Below are 17141 nucleotides of genomic sequence, written 5' to 3' on the forward strand. Positions count from 1 at the left end.
GCTCCATTGAAATTTCTTAGATGAATGGATTAAGAAACACAGGTATATTTTTTTCTCGCCGATTATTTAATTTACTATCTTTGCGAATATATATGTAGTATGAGCCCCTATGCTACTCCCTCTACCTCGCCGGCAGATGGCAGTAGTGTTCCAACTAGAAGTATAAGTGAGGCAAACGGCAGAAGAGAGATAATTGGTGCGAGAGTGTGTGAGCTTCGAAGGTGAAGGATAACAGCCATGCTATGTTCGCCTGAAATGCAACCAACCCTATACTTTTGTTCTTTTGCTTAATGTTCGTGTAGTCCTGTGTTCGTTTATTAAAATATGGAAAAGACAAACGTGTAGTCTTCTTTCGATTGAGGACACGATCCTACATATATTCTTAAATAAACAGCAAATAATATCAGATATTTTACATCTTAATGCCTAACAGTGGTCTTTTTGGATTGATACCAATGCATTTCTTTTTGGAAAGTGTCCTAAAAAGTATTTGTTCCAGCTAGTCATTGGATAAATTTCTTGCAAATTATGTTATTGATCTGAAAATATTTTTGTTGACTTTCCATCCATTACGTCCATCCATTGAAGTTTTCTCAAGCAAATAGCTCATGACTGCATTTATAAAGCACATCGCTCATAAATGGACCATGAGACAATGACGCTATTCACCACTGACGAATCTGAATGAGATCTGGGTTTTCAAACTGATCCAATATTTGGGAAAAATGCTTAGCATGAATAGCAGTTACGATGAAGAGCAGAAACTTGGTGATGCCTGCTACTTTTTTATTTTTTTATCTATCATTTATTACAATTTTTATTAATATGCTCAAAATTATGTGCATTTCTAATAGATATTCCCTCATACGAAGGAATGTAACTAACTTTTTAGAAAACCACATATATATTGATGTTTGGTTCTCTTAATTTTACTTTTGCTTTTTATTATGCCTGGAATCACATTGATGCCTTTTTTTTTCTCAAAATCCGTATGAAAGAAATGTTGATGCTATTAAAGAATTGTGAACTATAAATATAAATGTTTTCAGGACAAGACGATTTTGTAGTTAAAGTTTATTCAGATGTTCCTAATTCATTTTATTGATTTTTAACAATTACTCATTTGCATTATGAGTTAGTACAGTTATCAGACAGATTTAAGTTAGAGATATAAATTAGTCATTTAAATTTTAGAATAAAAAATTTTATATTTCTGTCTTCATTTCTAATCTCTCTTACTATTCTTATAATGAAACCCATATATATAACCTTAATATTACGTATTAGATAATAAAAAAAAATATTTGTTTTTCACGTGACAGATATGAAAGAAAGATTCGTATATATATATATATATATATATATATATATATATATATATATATATATATATATATATATATATATATATATATATATATATATATATATATATATATATATATATATATATATAAAGTAAAAAATATACTATCCTTGTAGAATAGTATAAACATTTTGTTTCTGAAATACAGCCATCAAGATTCTTCATTCTTCAATTTTCCCTCCATCTCTCAAGTTTCGTTTGACATGGTAAAGTTTCCTTTATACAGAGTGAGAATTTTAGTAGTTGGAACAATGCTTTATATCTCAAAATAAATGTTTTGGATATTTTTCAAATCATAAATAATAAAATACAGAAATAAATATAGTTTTAACGTTCACAAGTTAATAGTTTTTATTCTTTTACAACTGTAGTTTTTCAAAAGAAACATGACAAATATTTCGATATTTTCTTTCTAGAATTTACAATTTGTATTCATTGAAATTCGAATTTTGAAATTAAATCATCTGATTATGGGCTGCATTAATGATTTTAATTCGTGAAATGACTCAGCTTAAACACCAAAAAAATTCTTTACAAAATAAAATTTTAACAGCGAACATCCTAATTTAGAAATTGGATATGTCTTAAATTTTTAGTTAAATTTAAAATTACGATGCAGTTTGCAAAAAGCAGTGATTTAATATAGGAAGCAGCATAGCAGTGAATTAACTATCTGAATTGACATGCTCTTAACGATATATACATGAAAATTCAAATTATATTTCACCAATTTAGAAGACACCAAAGTGCATTTTATTACTATAAATGACATAAAAATTTGTTTTTAATGATTTTAGATGAAACAATCGTTATATAATAAATAAATAATATATATATATTTTTTATTTTATGGACGTCGTTGCACAGTTGAAAATCTGTAAGAATGCCAATAAAGTATTTTACTTCTACAGAACATGAATATGAATGAAAGAATCGTAGTCCGATTCATAAAAAGATATGAATAGGGACTTCAACAAAATTCATGTTCTCTTACTGGATAACTATTATAATATACTAGCAATTAATTTGATGTCAGAATTTCAACAACATCGATGCATTCTTTTCTCTCAAGTGGGGCATCATCCCAGTGTAGTCAAATGTTTTCGATATTTGCTACAACAAATTTTCACAGAAGTGTAGATGATCGTAGTTATTTTATAATATTTCAATCCCCCCCCCACTCTATTAACTGACCTTACTCAGTGAAATTTTTGATTAAGTAGTTTTTTTAAAATGCAAATAAATGTAAATATTTTTCAAATTGGTATTTTTTTTTTTTTTGCGTACAGTCAATGATGAGAAATTTGTTTAAATTTTATATTATTTGTATTATAAGAACGTTCTCCATAGCATTCACAATTATGGAAGTTTTATTTTAATAACCCTGTATATTAGGAACTGGAAATAGTACTGACTTATTCCTCAAGATTTAAGATATATCACTGTAAATTAAATTTTATGAACATATGTTGGGTATTTCATTTATCTACTTAATATTCAGGAGACGAAAATTAATATATTGAATCCTCTAAAACTATGTATACAATGCAATTGGATTTAATTGGGTTTTTACTTTAATCAATTTTACTTAAAAATATAAACTTTGCAAAAATATGAGCTCGTCGCTTTAGGGGAGCCAAAATATGCCCTTACAGGACCTATTGGTGAATAATTCTGAAAAAATATTATTAATACCATCGCATTAGAATTGGAAAAAAAAATATAAGGGTATTTGAACAAGGAATAATGATACCTATTAAATCTTTTAAATATAATTCACTCTTTTTTATACTTATATTTGTACCTATATATATAATTTGAATTATGAAATCATCAGGGATTTGATTAAAGAAAAGATTTATCTTCAACAGAAAATTAAAACTTTTCAAGCTCTAAACGCGACTAGAAAGTAAATGTCTTAGAATCCGAACATTAATTTTATTTTGTTTTCTATGAATAACATTAGGGAATGGTGACAAACATACTGAATAGTTTTGTAATAAAATAAAAAGGAAATAGAATAGTGCAAATGGATGATTTTAAAATGATTAAACATAAACAATGATTGATTAACTACCTACATTGATTTTACATTCTGCCTACATTAGATTTTCAATCACAATTCATTCGCACATAAAATGTAGGATAGAAACGTGCTATTAATAAATTATTTAAATATGATTAATCAAACCGTGTATGTTTAGCATTTATTTCTTGTATTCCAAGAAAAAGGCATTTGTAGGTTATTATTGGCATTTAATCAGTAATAATATAAAAACAAACATATTTAAATTTAGAGCGGATTGCTACTCCATGTCGATAATTCAAAATATTTTGTTTGGATAAGAGATACATCATAATTTCAAACAAGCAAGAATATCAGTGCTGCATGTGAGTTATTTATTTGAAAACAATTTCATTATCGAAGGAAAAAAAATCAACATTTTATTTATAAATCTCTGAACAGTTTTCAAACTTTTTAGTTTTTGCTGTCTCAACATATGTTAAGTAATCGTTTAACTTTGCTTGCTTTTTTGGAGGGGAGGTAATGTTCTGAAAATTGACGTATTTGTAATATTTTTTGTGAGGTGCTTTTTTAGTAGATTTTTTTTAACACTAAGTCTTCGAATTTTAGTTAGATTTTGATTTATCCATATGGAAAATGGAATTGAAACCTGGTAACAATAAGAAACTAATTCATGGGATATAATAGAATTTAGTGAAACTACAAGCTATCCACTGTAAACAATTTTTCTCTGGCAGGATCCTAAAATTAATTTTCAGATCTTTATTATTTCCGTATATATATTTAATTAAAAAAATAAAGTTATATTTTACAAAATGCATAGGATATAGCAACCCATTATTCTTTAAGAATGTTCTATTTTCTTTCATAATAAGACCTTTGGAATAAATATCTGCAGTTCATACACAATTTATAATAAAGCATGTGAAAAATAACTATTGTAACTCATAAACTTTATTACTTCGGATTTTTTGAGGAAAAAGAAACTCAAAATTTCGTATACAAAATGATTTATCTGTCGAATGAATTATAAAAGTACCCATCAATAGAATATTGAGAGTAATTTTCTGATCAAAAATTCTCATACATGCTTCCAATTCACCAGAATATTTAATAAAAATAATCAATACTCCTTTTCCACTTTGCACTACGTATAATATATTGGATTTCTAAGATGTCTTACTGTTTGCCATAACATAAATACTATAATGAATCTCTGGTGAGCAAATATGTTTTAAAATAAAGATAGAATAAATAATAAGCCAAATGCAGAATTCCGGATTTGATAATGTAGAAAACACGAAATTTATGATAATATGATCATAATCACGTCTGGTTACATTTTGCATTTTGTCGTTTAAATAATTGGCAAAAGGGCAACGATTTTTTTTCAGAAACTATTTAAACTATTGTACTAGTAGCTGTTTTTAACTGATCTCACAAGATTACGTCTTTTTTCATTGCAAAATGAATATCTTTCTGAAAAAAGGAAATGATAATATTCATGTTTGCACGGTTTAATTTTTTAATTTTGAAAAGCGTAGTTCTAACATCAATAAAGCATGTACATTTTTTTTCTGAGTAGATAAAATATCCGCGATAGGTGCAGGCTTTAATATATAAATTTAACTTATGAAAAATAGCATGTCATAATTTAAATAGCAAAAAGAAGAAAAATATATAAGCTTTCCATAAATATTTAATAAATGAAAAAGAAAATTTAATTTCTAAAATTTAACAATTTGTTTGTTCTTTTAAATATTTCAGAATATGAAGTAATGCGTAGACGCACAAAAAATTTTGATTTACACACTTAATATTTACTTTCATGAATTTTGAGAGGAAAATATGTAGTGCACTCTAGACAAATAGTTCTTTTGAAACTTTTTAATAACTATTAAGCTTTTAATCTTAATATTTAACACTCAACATTTTTCATTGCATTACAGCATTTTTCAATTGATTAATAAGCATCACTATCTCTTCATCTTCAGTTATATTCAATTGTTAAAAAAAGCTGCCTTTAAATATTTTTTTTCACTAAATTTTTGATTAATCTCAGACATTATTTATTTTGGAAGTTGCTTTTAAATATTAAATCGAAGTTAAAATACTTAATATTTCAAAACCAATCTCCATATATTATACTTCAAAAAGATTTGGTATGAAATTTAAACGTGAGTTGCATTTGTTGTTAGATAAGATTATTTAATAAGCCTTGTTTAAATTTGGTTTTAATTGCTTCGAATTATAAATGTTTGATTATGAATTCAACGGCTGTGTGTGAAATAATTAACATATTCCTTAAAAAAGAGGAAGTCACAATGAAGAAAAAAATGCACGATTTCTATTCAAATTCAAAATCTGCAAAGTTTTGGTAAAATTGTTCAAACAAAACTTTCCCTTTGGAAAATATTAATTATTTGTTTAATGTTTGCGTTTAGCTGAAAAGAAGAGCACTTCAAAAATTATTAAATGATTATAAAACTACCTGCTAATTATTAAAAAGTCATAGTTCAAAAGAAAATAATAAAAATAATATTTTTATGCTAATAAAAATATTGCAGGGGTTATTTTGTAAAGCAGATTATATTGCTCTTGCAACACCAAAAATGCATTGATTATTCTTTTTAAATAAACGATAATGATTGCTTTGGTCGATGAATTGAAGATAAGTTTTTATTAACAATATATATAGAAACGCAATTGCTTATGATGCTTCTAAATCAATGTGGAAAAATAATAAATAAGAAACTAACTTAAACAGCGTTTTTATTAATATGTTAAAAAAGCAAAATGATTTTTCATCAAACATTTTAAAATCAAAACAAAAATCGTGCATGCATGAGAAGTAGATAATTAGGCTTTGTGTTAATTGGAATCGTAATCACATATATAATGTAGTTTTATATTTATGTTCTGAATATTTGGGATTTTTTATATCTTATAAAATCTTATATTGGATTAAATATATTACATTTTTATTGTTTTTGTTTTATATATGACGTGTAAACTATATATATTTCGAACTTCTTAAATCTTCATATCTTGATACATTTTTTTTAATGCTTATACTCTCAACGATTTTCGGAAATCGATTGACTTTACATTCATGTCTTGTAAAACCAATATGCTAAATCTTCCAGTTTTCTTGAAATTCTATGTTCAAAACATTCATAAAAAGTTTCATCTTAAAGAAAATTGCATTCTATTAATATTTTAATATGAATACTTATTGTTTTAGCCTTTATACTTATCCCTTATACTTAGCCTTTGCAATAATTATCTTTCAATAATATCGTTCATTTCTTATTTTAATTAATTTTTTGTATAAGATATGGATACCGAAAGAAAATAATAAAAGTAATAGATCCAGAAAGAAATACATAAAAAATTGGATTTTTTTAAAATCAAATTCATAATATATTTTAACTTGCAATGCATATCAAAGAATTTCTTTCATTTCTATATAATATTACTCGATTTTCCATAATAATTTCTTATTTCTTATTTTTAATTACACTGACGAAACGATCTGAAGCGTTATTACTTTATTTTTTTTTCAATTATTTAGTCACAAATATATTTCATATCTCATGTTCAGAAATGTATGCATTCTAAGATTTAATATATTTTAAATTACTTTATTGAAGCCATCCTTTCTTTAAAACCAATGTTTCGCTATATTATTAAATTAATTGATAAGTAAGGTCTTTGAAATATTAAAATAATTGTACAATATTTCAGAAATCTAGTTCCTAAGAAAGTGAAGGAAATTCGTTGTAAAATTCTATCTTCAGACATGAAAATTTATGTACAGACATTAAAAAAAATATAACTACTTTTCTGGTTAATAATTTTATTGTGAAACTTGCGCACACTCGCTTATAATAAGTTAAACAATAAATCTGACTCATTTGGACATATGAACAAAGGAAGAATAAAAATAAATGAATGAATGGAAATGAATAACGTGCAGAAAATCATTATTTCATGCCTCAGATAACTAGCTAGTACTTTTCAAATATAACAATTTATTGAGTGCTGAATTAAATTATAATTATAATTTTCATATGATAATAAATAAAATTTTCAAAAATAAAAATCCAGGGAATTCAGGATTTTTATTAAACTATCCACATAGAATTTTTGTTAACTTGAATGGAAATATCCTATACAGGTATCACTTTACAAATGTAATAGAATTTTATTGATATATAGTTGTAACTATAATTCACATGTATTGTTACAAATAAATACTTCCATGATATTCATAATTGAAATACAGTTCTATGAGCAAATTTTGAAGATATTAATGTAGTTTTATTGGTGTAGTGTTTGACTTTTAAAAAATAATAAAGATTAAGATAAATGCTTTTTGCGTTTTTCTGATATTAAAAATTCGTTTCATGTATAATGTTATTTATAAGAACTTTTCTGGCAACAACATCAAGCAGAATATATTTCTTTTCTATGGCAGTATTGAAACCAACGTTAATATAGATTTAATTAAGAATAAAGAATATCTAGAATAATGCCATACATTAAATGGGACACAATGTTTTGCTAACTCTGTGAATTAGTCTTTCATTTTTGCAGAGGAAATAGCTCTTACTTCTTACGCTGTATTCGATCGATAAGAAGAAAAAAACGAAGTAATTTAACATCAATTGGAAGGGAATTATCTTTCCTTACTTTTAAGCTGCGTGCTACGGTGTTGATTGGATTAACTACGTCATTACAATGTCTAGTAATGACATCCATTAGAAAGATAATGGATTTCGTATTTTTAGCTCTCTAATTTAAATGTTACTTTACCTCTTTCCCATTTTGTATTATCCATAAGTCAGTTTCACTAAATATCAGACTGTATGCATATGAAATCTGTCATAAAACATGACTGCTTATGAAGTTGATTTTGGCTCTAAATACCCCAGTAAAGAATTTTACTACCACTGAATAATCTGCTTCCTAAGCGAATGGAATGTTATCAAAGGATTATGCTCACTTCCTTTTATGATTCCTGTCTTTTAATAAATTTGGGGATCTAGATACAAATAGTCAGTTCAGATTAAATTTGTGTTTGCTGGTAGCTTATTTAGAGATAATTAGTCATCTCTTAACTTAAAAGTTAAGATTAATTGCTTTAAAGTAGCATTTGACAGCATTTTAGAATGAATTACTCAACCGTAATCAGAGTTAATTGTGGTTCTTCCAAAGAATTTGGATTGTTTTGTCCTTTTTTCACATACAATCAGTACAAAACTATAATTATTATAAAAATATAAAATCCATAATTATTTTCTTAAAAATATGTGTAATTAAAGTTGTTTTTTTTCATTCCAATGAATGCCACTTATTTTTTTTTTATAAAATTCTAGTAGAATTTCTTCATCTGGCTTCAAAAATCGTTTGCTCTTTCTTCTTTTTCTTATTTTTCATATTTTATCTTTTTTATAAAAATAAATCCTTTTTCAAAAATTAAGATGCTTAATTTTTTAATACGAAATAACAACATGAAAGAAAATTGGCATGACAATTAAGAATGCATAGCCTTGGTTTATTTAAAAAAGAATTTATCGGTTATGCTTTGCATTTAATTGATTAAATAACAGGGTATATAATTATTTTCTATATCATATGTATAGCATTAATCGTTTCCGGCAACGGAATAAAGATAAGTTACAAAGCGTTGAAGTATTTATTTTCATTTAATTGGACAATTCATTATTGGTAATAGCTTTAAATTTGCTTTAAAATAATCATTGGAATAAAGAGTAATTTGGTTTGAGATTCAATAAAAATACTTAAAACAAAATAGGAAGTTAAATAATTAGAATAAATTATATTTTCAGAGCTTATAAAGAAGTTATCTATTATTACTAATGAGAAAAGAAATCTTTCTGAGATTGAATTTAATGAAAAATATGGATTGAATTTAATGAAAATGCTTTTAAAAATAATGTATGGCTCACTCGAAATATGATACTATGATTTAATTTTGAAAATCTTTGATTATCAATATTGCATTATGAGGCAGTGAATATTAACTCTGAAAAAATGAAACTACAAACTTTAATAAGCTTCGTCATATACAAAATACTTAAGTTAGTTTTCCATCCAGATGAGACATAATAACTATAGCTTCTGGTCTGAAGAGTTTTTATCATTCTTAATGAACTACATGCTCTTATAAGAGTTTTGATAATAATGTATATTGTTTCTAAGTTTTTGCAGTAATGGTTGTTTAACTATAAGCCACAAATGTATAGCTACATGTAAGTTTAAGTGTATAACCACAAATAACTTTAAATAACTTTTTTTTTATATGAAATATGCAGACTACACATGCATATATTAATAATTCATAATTAGATCAAATAAACGCTAGATTACACAAGAGTTTATTCTATTCCGTCTGGTATTTGAGGATATTAGGGACGGATAACTGCACTCTAAGATAAGCTCTAAAAGAACAAAATGTGAAAATTAGCTCTTTTAATTTAATATGTTTTAAGCTCAACCAGATCGTTTTATTTATCTAATATGAAACAATATATAAGCATATCATTATGTATAATATTTTGTATATTTAACGTCCTAACTCAGGTATCTTTTTTTTATATAAAACTTGAATCTTTTAAAAAAATTGAATCGTGTATTTTAGTAAATAAATTGTATGAAGATATGGATTAGAGATGATTTCTGTAATGTTGCTAGAGCATTATTTGTGAGTGGCACAATAGGACATAAATCGAACAAACGCTATAAAATCCAACACTGAATAAAAGTAAATCTTGCTTAAGAATATTTAGTTCAATTCCAGTTTCATGAATTCAGTTCTTCTTTATATAATGCTTTATTTGAGAAAATAGAATATCCCGATGAAAGTTCAGAAATGCAAAATATATCTGTGTTTTTTTTTTTTTTTTTTTTTTTTTTTGTATTTACTCAACTATCAAAAGTTAAAAAAAAAAAAAAAAAAAAAAAAAAACCTCGAGTGTTTCAGAGACGTAGAACATAATTATGCGATTATTTTGAAATTAAATTATGGATTTTTAATTTATCTTATGATGTGGAATCTAGAAGTATATAACTAACATCTTTCATCAAAAATGCCTCTGTTTTATAAATTGGTAGAATAAATTGGCTGTGAGTGATTAAATAATTTTTTAAATATTATAGATTAATTGTAAATTGTTTACATAAAACTATAAATAATTTAATTAGGAATTCGATGGGAATATCAGGGAGTTATAATATCAAACGATTTTAATTAGATAACGGTTATTTTCTTAAGCTGTTAATAACATTAATCTACAAAAGAAAATCTTTAAATAATTCATTATTTCAATTTCTTTAAGAATTAATTCTATGACATGAAATTTTTTTAACTGCAATAATTTTTAGAAGAATTTTATAACAAAACGAAAAAAAACTTTGGAATATAGAAAAAAAAAAGAAAGAAATCAATAAAAAATTGTGATTCATTTTTATAACTAGCAAAAAAAGAATTAATAAAAAAAATGAAATTCGTTTTCTAACAAGAAGATGCTAGAATATTGAAAACTTATTCTGTACGTACAAAAACTTTTCAATATTAATTAATTATTTGAGTTAAAAAAATACCTGCACTAAAGGTAATTAAAATTAAATTGAATATATTTGTTTAATTGCTTAAGTTCGTAATTAAATAGATGGGTGTTGTGTAAAAAGCATTAGTTTGTACTTTAAGTAAAAAGGATGAACATAAATTAAATCAAAATGCAAATCAATAAAAAGTTAGTTAAAGAGTTTGGATATTAGAAACTAATGACTTTCATTCATCTGGTTGCAATGTACCACTTAGGAAAAGTACGAAATAAAACTTGCATGCAAATACATTTCAAAGAAAGTTTTCAAAAATCTTCTTTATTGAAAAAAAATAAACAGTTTACATCTTAAAAATATATTTTTTAGCTGTAAATTGGATTTTTCTTGTCTCATTATACTCGATCTTTATTATTAAAATATACTATAACTACTATGAAAACTGAACTATGGATATAATTATAATCTTTTATTTGATTTTGAGACTATAAAAATTGTTCTAGAAGCTCTCGGCAGAAATTCATATTAAATTTGAGCTTTCTTTATCTTTTTGATGGAACCTGTACAATGGCAGCAGGAAAAAACGTTTGTAGCACAAACAATTTTCTTTTTAGATTAGAATGACAGTTTAGATGCATAAATAAAATAATAAAAAATATAAAATTCTGATTTTTCCTTTTTTTATTTTCCATATATTTATCAGAAACATTTAAGTCAATATTAATTTATAAAAATTGTATCTTACAAATAATTCAAAAGTATCTTCAAGCATCGACATACAGTCATTTTAGTCCAAAAATAAACCAAGAACTTGCAAATGAGCGAAAAGAATGACTTCCATATTTATAAGAAAAAGAGAGGAGCGCTTAAAAGACAAACTAAGTCTGTAAACTTTTCAGTCTTAAGGAAAACTTTCCCTATTTCAGGTAGAGAAAATCGTTAAAAAGATTCAGCGTTTTCAAAATGCCAACCATACTTTCCAACATCCACTATACAAAAGAATAGTTTCCAAATGTGAAAGAAATTTTCTCTTGTCTAGTGGGATTTTCATGAAGAGTTTATCTTTAATCAATATGAAACAGAAATAAACTATGACAGTTTCAGGAAACTTTTCTTTGTTTGAACATAAGAATAATAAATTCCTGTTATTTTATATTTTTAAAATAATTTTTGAATTGACTTGTACTCCTGATTCTACGAAATTTATAAAATGTTATAAAGCTTCATTTGTAATTTAATGCTGAAAATTATTTTATAAACTAATAAGAGATTTGGAAAATATATTTACACTTGCTAAGAACAGACTTCAAAATATTTTCAAATACAGTATATCCATGAAAAGCCGATGCTTATAAAAATTTACATTTTCTGAGTCTGTTTAAAATTTTTTAAAAAATATATGATTATCTATCAGTTTTATTTTTCACTCTGTAGCTTCAAATTGATAATTTGGTAAAAAATGAGCTTATCTTTATGAAAAAGTTTAAAATAACTTTTCTCAGTAACAAATGTATAATATGTGAACTATCAAATAAAAAATACCTGATTTACAATTGTATAACTGAAACCTGGATAATCTAGATGTTCATCGGTGGATCTTTCCCTTGACCATATTAAGCAAATAATGAGAAACGTATTCTGTGGAGCGAAATAAAGAAATATTCGAAATGAATTCTTTTAATATTACTTAAATTGAAATTTATTTATTCTAAGAAACCGATTTCATAATCTGTTCATTATACTAAGCTTCGAAATGATGATAAAAAAAGAAGAAAGGTAAGGGTAACTTTTAAGTTTGTTTCAAAATATTATTATACTAAGAAGATGCTTTATTATAATACTGAGCTCATATTTGAATATTTATTTTCAAGTAGAATATGATTTTCGTTCGCCTAATTTATTTTCCGTTCTGATATAACTATTCATTGCAAGGTATTATTATGCATCTTAATATTAATTGATGCAGAATAACTTCTCAGTTAAACAAGTATCATTTTTGGTTATAGTACTTTAAAACTTTTAACTGGATATACTCTTTTCACATTTCATAATATTAGTATGGAATGAAATTTCATGAATGATATTTCGAAAATCCGTTAATCAAGTCATTTCGTTTAATAAGTTTCCACAAGGAAAATTGACAAAGAAAACTCGCATTCTCGAAAAAAGTAAGCCAATTACTCAATTAAAATAAAGAAAGCAGAACAAACCCGATTGTCTAAAATTTTAAAGCGTAGCAATACATCGTTTGATCTTTTGTTGAGCTGTCAATCGTAACATTTACCTAGAAATTCCGTAGTAGAATTAATTAGACTATGTTAGGCTTGATATATGTGGTTTCCTACTGTTCTGCTACTGAAAATTTTCATGTTAGTGGAAATACAAATACCGATATATTTTAGAAAATAAAAATAATTTTAATTAAAAATATATTTTAGAAAATAAAATTAGTTTTATTTGTTTAACGTTATTTTTAGCTCATTTAAAATTCTTGTTTTATAAATTTCAACAATGAAACAAAATAAAATAAAATCTTTTTTATTGAAGATAATGTTGATTTTGAAGAATCTTTTAGTGATGGATAAATGTTAAAGTGTGACATTTATACGTCGCACAAGAATAATTTAAATATACGGTAAAAAATTATTACCAATATCTCAATTTCTTATTAATTTGAGTTTAAGATTACATAATTAGGAAAATCAGAACAATTAAAAAGGAATTACTATTTTAACATTTTATTTAGACAAACGATATCAAAGAAGTTGAATTGTATAATACAATAATATTTCAAAACATTTGAAAATACCTAAAAAAAAATGTGCCACGCATTTTAAAAAGTGCAATAAATGTGTTTTATTTCATATTTAGAAAATTTAGTATTGATAAAATTGATCTTTAGCAAAATGCAGATTTTTTTAAAGATTCCGTTCATCATTTTTTCTAAAACTTTAAGAGAGGCATTATTAAAATGCATTTCATAAAAAGAAGAAATTTTCCAATGAGTTTAGAAACTTTTTCAGTAAGTAAAAGAAATATAATGAGTGCTGTGCAATGCTACAATTTCTAAAGTTATATAATCTTTGCATTATTTATAAAAATACTAGAAATTACTTTATATGTTATTATTAAATTTTCTAATTAATAGCAACTCAGTACTTTTTTTTTGTAAAACATCATGAAGAATAATTATAAACAGTATACAGAAAAATAAGTATATTAATCGAATATGAAATCTAAATTATAATATTCTGATTAACATTAATTTAAGTTGTTAAAAATTAGTGAGAAAAATGATCTTAAATTTATGTATTTTTAATTTCAGTTTTCTTTATAACACTTTACCACAAACGAAAGTAGGTTTTCTATTCATTTGAAATTTATTCTGTATATATCTTTTTATATAATTTAAGAGAAACAATAGAAGATTAAATAAATTGGCAAAATAAATGTTATATATATTCTTAAATAATATAAATTAACTGATAGAGAAATATGAGCAGAACAAATGTTTCGACAATGTGATAAGTAATCTCATATGCGCAAATAATGCTACTCTTTTTTTATAATAAACCAGAAAACTTGAATGAGATGCTAAGATGTATTTATCATTAATATTTCAATGGAAAAAATCATAATGAACGTGTTAACCTTTTTTTGTGATTGTGCATTATCCTATTTATTCCAAAATCACTGGGTTGCATTTTTTAAAATTAAAATTCATAATTCGTTGAAAGAAAATTACTTTTTCATCTTGAAGAATTTAAAACATTTTTAAAAAATATTTCAACAAATTAAAGTATTAAAAATGCTTTTAAATAATAAGGTGCAAAAAAGGTTAAAACATTAAATGCAAAATATTAATCGGAAAAATTTATAAGTAAAAAGTAGTGAAATTGTGAATTATTTTATTAATATGGAGTTTGTGTATCTGTGACATGCATGAAAATGATTTTTAAAAATTTCGTAATATAAATCATCTTGATAAAATGTTTCATTATATTCACTCATACTCCGTAAATACTTTCAGTTATTCGCTTTGCACTTATTATTTGAAAGCCTTTACAAATAATGAATGCCAAATAATACAAATGAAAATATTTTATTTAACTAATTAAAAAATAAGTTTAAAATTCGATATATTTCAATAATATTCATTTGTCGCCTATTTTATTAATATTTAAATTTAAAGAAATATGTTTCTAGTTATCAGACTCTAAAAAAATATCCGGTAAATGCCACCATATATTTAAAATGTCAAAGTGTCATAAAAAATCTAAAGGTAACTTATTTGAGACGCAACATAATTTTTGAATCGTATTATTTTTCAAAATGAATTAAAATTGACGGTGCAGAGCAAAAATGGACGCCTATAAATCTAAATTATCAACTTTTAAATAATCACGCTGAAACAAGTATTAAAAAGTGAATATTTATTCTTCTTTGAAAACTTCCATCTCTTATAAATTATCATTTCAGGAATAATATTATTTTTCTATGAATATAAAATGTCGAGAAATTAAAAAGTATGTATGAAACAAACATTTCTCTTTTATTTTCCAATAAATATATTTAATAAAAAGAAATAACACATTGTTTAAATTTATGCTATAAATTAAGAATATGTATCAGTTCACTAGAAAAAGTCCTTACCTGACCTCCTTTGCTGATACAAATTTGCTTCTTCCAAATCTCAGGATACTGCAACCGAGGAATTCTCAGAAGGTGAAAAGTATGAAGATTGAAAGAGTTTGAACCCTCTGTTACTCCCTTTCTTATATTCGGGACTTTCGCGCAGGGTTGCCGGCCGCCGCGTTTGAAGGCAGTCTCGCCAAGCCCGACCGAAATTGAGCCAACTCTTGGTTGGCGATAGGAAAGATAGCAAAAATTACAATGAAATTTTAACAATGTATTAATTTTAGTACTTTATTTTCAAAGACATTTATGAAATTATTTTAGCCTCATTTTATAATTAACTTATTTTTTTCACATTATATTTCTCTTGACAAATCGATTTATGAATATTCTGTTACATGTTAAACAATTTTTATTTAAATTTCGAAATGTGTGACTTTTCCGACTTAAAATTTTAGTCTTTTTTCTAATGGTTATAAAGTTATCAAGAGGCGAAACTATAGAAATTATAAAACTTATGATGCATTTTAAAAGTTAAATTTGTAATAGAAATTAATATTTAAAAAAAAATTGAAAAGACAAATATGCGAAAAAGAGAAAATGGTAAAATATAAAATATCCGCTGAAAAAAAAATTTAGTTGTTTCGATGCGGAAAATTTCATCAATGCAATCTAAACTTTCGTGCTTATATTGTGGGTAACTTAAATTAAATACAAAATATCACTTGTAGACACTTCAATTGGATGTAATTGATACATTCAAAAATTGAAAGAATCTAAATATTTCATATTCAAAAATTTGATTCCATCACGGGATATCTACATCATAAACGCGATTTAATATAAATATTAAATATTTTTTCTTCAGAAAATCTAAACGGGCTTCATTATTTTTATACATTTAATTTCACCCGAAACTATAATACACATAACTAATTTAATTGGGGAAAGAAAATTCAAAGATTACTTACTTAAATTGTTGTTTGTATCTTTATATAAAGTACTTTTTTCATCGTAGATTGCCTTTCTAAAAATATAAGTATACAAATTAATAAACATTTATTATCATGAATTTAAATCGTCTTAAATTTTACTAGATTCTGTAAATTACTCATAATTTTTTTCTAATTTAATTTTTACCATAAAAATCTAATATCTAATGTTATTTCTGTAACAGTTAAAATCTTTTGAATGTAGAAAAAATTATAAAATAATAATGATAAAAGTCTTTTTTGTACATTTTTAAACGTTTATGCTACTCTTCCAGTTTAATTTATGTAATTATTTCTGAAATAGAACTTAATATCTGAAAGATTTCAATTATATTATGTTTATGTTGTATTTTTTATAGCTTATTATCGTAGGCATTAATATAGGGCGTCTATTTATCATAGTTATTAATATTCTAAACTTTTAGAAATGGCCATATTCTCTCACTAAATATATAAAAAAGGAGATTATCACTGTGGGGAACTTAAATAAAAGACTTTGCTCAGTAAAAAACATGCAATAGGTGAACAGTCA

At 24.7% G+C, this 17141-nt stretch overlaps 1 protein-coding gene across 1 annotated transcript in view; it reads right to left on the reverse strand.

Annotated features, from left to right (window-relative positions):
- LOC129966151 (prothoracicostatic peptides-like) overlaps window positions 1–15730 on the reverse strand; it is a 104467-nt gene extending 88737 nt beyond the window's left edge. The window contains exon 1 of the mRNA XM_056080544.1: window positions 15636–15730. The gene's annotated coding sequence lies outside the window, so the exon portion shown is untranslated. The remainder of the gene's footprint in view (window positions 1–15635) is intronic.
- Between the last annotated feature and the right edge of the window lie 1411 nt (window positions 15731–17141).

The sequence above is a fragment of the Argiope bruennichi genome, chromosome 4, assembly GCF_947563725.1.
Source record: "Argiope bruennichi chromosome 4, qqArgBrue1.1, whole genome shotgun sequence".
Taxonomy (NCBI): Eukaryota; Metazoa; Arthropoda; class Arachnida; order Araneae; family Araneidae; genus Argiope; species Argiope bruennichi.